Source organism: Homarus americanus, unplaced genomic scaffold (assembly GCF_018991925.1).
Source record: "Homarus americanus isolate GMGI-L3 unplaced genomic scaffold, GMGI_Hamer_2.0 scaffold30535, whole genome shotgun sequence".
NCBI classification, from domain to species: domain Eukaryota; kingdom Metazoa; phylum Arthropoda; class Malacostraca; order Decapoda; family Nephropidae; genus Homarus; species Homarus americanus.
The window spans coordinates 6,328,673-6,335,334 of NW_024732440.1; the positions used below are offsets into that span (position 1 = coordinate 6,328,673).

General features: G+C 41.9%; 1 protein-coding gene across 4 annotated transcripts in view; it reads right to left on the bottom strand.

Annotated features, from left to right (window-relative positions):
* Nucleotides 1-6,662, bottom strand: part of LOC121868791 (collagen alpha-3(IX) chain-like) — a 194,475-nt gene that overhangs the window by 107,720 nt on the left and 80,093 nt on the right. The window lies entirely within an intron of this gene.

Genomic DNA, 6,662 nt, shown 5'->3' on the forward strand with positions numbered 1-6,662 from the left:
AATAATGACGCTACACAAACGCTCAAGAATGCATGAACACATACCCCTAACCCAAGGGTTCTAAGCGGGGGGGGGGGGGAATTTTTTATGCAGTGTAACACCAAAAAATACCACGTAGATAAAACCTTTTTAGTGATTTTGTAAGCTAATTTTCGGCATTACCTATCATTACCTTAGAATAATTATTTTTCTGTTCGTCAATGAGTCACTGTTTTAAGTTATATAAATATATCGAATAAAAAAATTGGTAATTTACTGTTTCTTTTAATCGAATTGGGAGAGGGAAATGTCCTTAGCGGAAGATGGAAAAAGGGGGAAATCGGGTGGAAAAGGTTAAGAACCCTTGCACTAACCGCTAGTGACGTCTCGCGGATTCAACTTTCTGGGGGTGATATGAGCTGGAGGTAGTACTGGGTTCATCTGAAGATTAGTCCCTCCCGCCCCCAAGCTTATTTCACCTGATGGTTAACACCCTAATGCTACCTGGGAGGTTAGTTAAGTTAAGATATACTGTATTAGGTAAGGTTAGTGTTAAAGTGGACTAATCTTAAGGTGGAATAGGCAAGCAGTGTTATACTCATTCTTGCACTGTATAATAAGATCCAACATGAACTCACCTCAACTCTCCCAGACACTCACTTAACGCTCTAAAAATACTGGAAGGATTTCTGCGATAGGCTCCCTCACAGCCTTATACGCAACCAACCCGTCAATTTGACCTCTTATCCAGCCTAGAACATAATGAACTATATATTGAAAGCGGAATATACACGTCCAGTAAACCACCTCAGTCACCCCTCCTAAGGACAGGGTAGATTAAATGGGTGCTGTGTTAGGGTATAATGGCAAGTGGATTGGCTAAAATGCGAAACAAGGCTCTCCGCACATACACACACTCGCGCCATGTTATGATATACTGGCTGTACAGTTTTGCGAGGCTAAAATAATAATCTAATAATAATGGTTGCCCTTCGTGTAACGAGGATGGCCGGCCCAAGGGCCACCTATAGGCGTGAATTTGTTAAAGGTGTAGAAACTGTCGCCAACAAAAACAACCACACCCTGAGTTACGAGTTGCATGACCCAGTGTCAACCAATAGTCCGAGAGGATTGGACAACTCGCCAACTGCACTGGCTAACCATTACCCCGGAACACGATCCGCAAATCGATTTACATCCAGGTTCCCAATTACTGCTGGGTAGACAGAGGCAAATGGTGTAAAGATTCTTGCCCATAGTTTCACCTTGTCCGGGAATCGAGCCCGTGTCCGCTCGCTTGCGAGGCGAGCATGCTGACCATTACACCACAGGCTAAAATAAGACACCCAGCTACACAAACACACACAAGCTAGCCGTTACGTTGACCTGGCATCGAACTACTGGTGTGGACTATTGTCGTACGTGACCAGTTAGTTAAGGTAAGCACACGAACACAAGATATACAGTATATGGATGTGGGGTGAACCACACGATAAACAACCTCTAGTTCAGGAGTAGTATCGAGACGAGGGTCAACTCGTAGTGATAAAATGGTTATACAAGGGGTAGTAATGGTAGGTGGGCAACAACAATAAACAACAACCACCACATGAACCCAGTCGGGACACCTCATAAACCAAAGGTATTCTTTTTGACTCGCGTGTTTTAGCGAAGAGATCGTTGCTTGTACCTCTTCTCACCTTACCTCTGAGAGAGTGAGAGAGAGAGAGAGAGAGAGAGAGAGAGAGAGAGAGAGAGAGAGAGAGAGAGAGAGAGAGAGAGAGAGAGAGAGAACACCCCCACCACCTTTCCTTTGTCAACAATGTGGTACGTAGTATACCAAGCGTCTGGGTGTGGAGGTCCAGCTTGTCCTCTGCCACTCCAGTATCACTTAACACGTTCGCGCTACACTTTACTACCGCTACAACATATATTACAACTTGTCTATACTGTATGTGGCCGACTGCTTGATAAGGTCCGTGGAGGGAGGGAGGGGGGAGAAGGGAAGGGAGGGAGACAAAGGGAGAGGGAGTGAGGCAGGGAGAGGAGGGGTAGGTGACCGTGTCGCATAAAATTTGTTTTTATCAAAGAGAGAGAGAGAGAGAGAGAGAGAGACTGTATCACTGACATCATAATACTCCCAAAACACAGTAAACCAACACTTTCGCTTCATAAGAACACAAGAACATAAGAATGGAGGAAACTGCAGCGGGCCTATTGGCCCATACTGGGCAATCCCGTTTACACCCAACCCCTATTGCTCATATAAGCATCCAACCTATGTTTGAAGCTATCCAGCGTATTCGAGTTAATGATGATGTTTGGTAACTTGTTCCATTCATCCACTACTCTGTTTCCAAACCAGTGTTTACCTATTTCGCGCCTAAATCTAAATTTGTCTAATTTCAAACCATTGTTACGAGTTCGCTCCTGGTTGGATAGTTTGAGTACCTTTGTAATATCCCCTTTGTTTTGCCCTGACTTCCATTTATACACCTCTATCAAGTCGCCCCTCGCTCTACGTCTCTCAAGGGAGTGCAAATTAAGATGCTTTAACCTGTCTCTATACTCAACGTTCCTAATGCCCGGGATTAGTCTTGTCATTCTCCTCTGAATTCTTTCCAAGGATTCTATATACATTCCGTAATACGGTGACCAGAACTGAACTGCACAATCCAGGTGAGGTCACGTAAGCGCAAGATATAATCGTAAGATGACCTCGCTAGTCTTGTAACTAACACTCCTTTGTATGAACCCAAGTACTTTATTAGCCTTGTTACGAGAAAAACACATTATTTACTTGGCTTAAGGTTCCTACTTATCATTACTCCTAAATCTCTCTCGCACTTGGATTTCTCAATGGCATTGTTGTTCATCTGGTAACTGGTTTCCCTGTTTACATCTCCTATACTGAGTACTTTACATTTGTCCACGTTGAATTTCATCTGCCATTTTTCAGACCATTCGAAAAATTTGCTTAGATCCTCCTGTAGTTTTGTGGAGTCTAGCGCCTATGATTATCCCCACTAAGTGCATTAACACTTGACCCTTCTGCCCCAGTAAAGAAAGGAATGGTTTGTCACATATAGGCCTTGGTAGTTGAAGTACATAAATAAAATATATAAAAACAACCACCACCGCCACACCCACAAGAGCAACCACAACATGAGCAACAATAATGACCACAGCCAAAAGAGCAACTACCAGGCCCATAAAACCCCCCACAAGATCAAGGCATCACACCCACAAGAATAACAGCCACACCCACAAAAACAACCACAACACCCACAAAAAACAACAACCACATCACCCACAAAAAACAACAACCACATCACCCACAAAAAACAACAACCACATCACCCACAAAAAACAACCATCACACCCACAAGAAGAACAACAACGCCCACAAAACAGCCATCACACCCACAAGAACAACAACCACACCCACAAAACAGCCATCACACCCACAAAAACAACAACCACACCCACAAAACCACACACCCACAAGGCAACAACCACACCCACAAAAACAACCATCACACCACAAGAACAACAACCACACCACAAAACAGCCATCACACCTTTAAGAACAACAACCACGCAACACAAACAGCCATCACACCCACAAAAACAACAACCACTTTACAAAACAACACACTTACAAGAACAACAACCACACCCACAAGAACAACAACCACACCCACAAAAACAACCATCACACCCACAAGAACAACAACCACACCCACAAAACAACAACCACACCCACAAAAACAACAACCACACCCACAAGAACAACAACCACACCCACAAAAACAACCATCACACCCACAAGAACAACAACCACACCCACAAAAACAACCACTACACCCACAAGAACAACAACCACACCCACAAAAACAACCATCACACCCACAAGAACAACAACCACATCAACAAGCAACATACCACCTGAATTTCTCGCAAGACCTCAAGACAAGACTCCCTCAACAAGGTACCTGCCCCGGCACTATAAAACTACAACCCGCGTCTCACTCTCATATCTGAAGCTTCTGGAACAACAACTGGACGACGCTTCATGCAGCCCATGTGTTTAGTCTTACTCAGGACAAAAGGTAGTGAGAGGCGGACTGTCAACACGGAACTAGTGAGGGTCTGAAGGTGGCGCGTGGTAGATGCCGCGCCAGCCAGTGAGGATGTCAAGGAATTAATCCACATACAGGTTGACAACCCCTTATCCGAAATTCCGAAAACCGAAAAACTAACCATTCTGAAATCGGAAACACATGTGGCCCCAAGGATTTCGGATTAGGGAGTGTCAACCTATCAACAGCATCACCTCTACATTTATGCCCTGAGACAGTGTGTGTCAGGATAAAGACTTACATTTTTCTGTCATGGTTAATGTTGTTCATTAATTAATGAAACCACCCAGACGTTATATTTAGTCAATTTAATTTCCTAGGTTGGTCGGTTCTGTATTATAACAAATACATTATGTTAAAGGAGAGCTTCTTAACATTTCTCCCCAGAATTAATACGCAGCTTGAAGCACTTTACCATTACTTAACACTTACCATGCACCACCAAGAGCTAAGGTTAGTCTTACACTCAAGTCAAAACACACTTCAATAAAAACTATGAGAATACAGTAACAACACCTGCTCAATACTTACCTGTAACTATAAATAATATAAAATTATCTGATAATAAAAGAACATGTAACAAATGCATGCAATAAAAACAAAAATAAATAATAAACAAAATAAACAATAACAGCAAAAATAGCTAAGTTAGAAAAAACTGCTAAATTCAACGTAAAAAAAAATTATCATTCAGTTCCGCTCTCATTAGCTAGTTCTCGCTCAACACAATAAATGTATATTTCATTAGCCCAATAAAGCACGCGGACTTCTACACATAATCAACACCTCACCCCGCCAGGATTCGAGCCCACGGCCCACAAGCCCATGACTGACCGGGGAACGCTACCTCTGGACCACCAGGATACTAAAAGCAGTCCTAGACTCTGCTATATTTCACACAAAGCCTGTTCAACGAGCTTATGGCGCTGTGAACCTCTAATAGGGACTACCCGTATCACATAGGTGGTCAGAGTAACGTTTTACTGTACTGACTACACTTCCCACCAACTCTTGAAGAATAGCGTTCACTGACGATAACTTTACGACAAATTAATGACCTCCAGTTTCCAATATTTACAAAGATTCTGTATGTCTAGTCTCCCAAATAGCGGTAGGTGAACGTATCTGGTCTAACTAGTGAGAAGTGAACGCTTAGGAACGGTTTTAAATTAAAAAAAATAGATTTAGACGTGGTATAGGTGAACAATGGTTTGGAAATGAGTAGTGGATGAATGGAACAAGTTACCGAAAACCGGCCAACCGGCCTATTGCAGACTCCTTATTTTCTTATGTTTTTCACACAGAGGCGCCAACCTTCCCCTCAAGCCCCGCTACTGTTTACATTACAAGAAAGGGGGAAGCGAGCACTCCCCCTACCCGGGTATGACGTCATAATGTGTTTACAAGACTGGGGAGACCCGGGTACCGTCTGCATCTCTTCCTGGTACTTTATGTCGCCGTCACACACTGTCCTAGTTTTCTTCCTCATTTTTGCTGACATTACTGTCCACTCCCCGTAATTTTGGATGAGTTAGGCTAATGGGATGGGTTGGGTTGGGTTGGGTTGGTTAAGGGTGTTTAATATGGGATAGTTTAATCAGGTCAGGTCAGGTCAGGTCAGGCCAGGCCGTTACAACTAAGGTTAGCAGGAGATAAGGTTAAGTTAGAGCAGATACGGTCATGACAGGTTAGCTTAGGTCAAGTTAAGTTAGGATTAGTTAGTAGCTGTCTCTATATATAATAATTTACATAGACAATATATTTTCACCCAACAAAGCAAGGATCAAAGACATGTTCTCCCACTTGGCCTTTATATCATTTCATTACGATTATAATTACTTCAACGCTTTAAACCCAGTCTGACCAGTTCTTGTCCAGTCATCTCATTAAATATACATCCGCCCCCCAACATATAGAGTGGTGAATGAATCTGTATACACATTTTTATATCTTATATACCACCTGAATAATCTCCACCCCGGCTTATTTAACTTAAAGATTAAACCACCCTAACGCTATTTAGGGAGATGAGATTAGGTTAGGTTGGGTGAGTTTAGCGTTAGGGTGGTTAATCTTTAGGTGAAATAAGCTGGGGTGGAGATTCATCAGGGGATCCTATTTTGCTAACTGAAATTCTGTTTATTCAGGATGAGGATATGAACACAAAATGGCAAAACTAAGCTGTAAGGAAGGAAGGAAGAAAGGAAGAAAGAAAGAAAGAAAGAAAGAAAGAGAAAGCTTTGGCTAATGGCTCCCCGCAGACTATCCTGGCCAATAAATACCCTAATAAAAATATTCAATAACTCTTTACATTTGTGTTCTCCTTACGTAAAGTAATAAAATAAATGCATATAAAATTAAACAAAACACTATTTAAAATTGATTAATCCCATTCCGTGTTTACTTTCACCATCTCTTAAATTAGATAAAGTGTCCTTTTAAATAATATTTTCTATTTTCAATTTGATATTATTTTGTTTTTTTTAACTATGATATATATTTTTTTTAATTTGGTATTTAGTCACTATTATGATGTCGCCA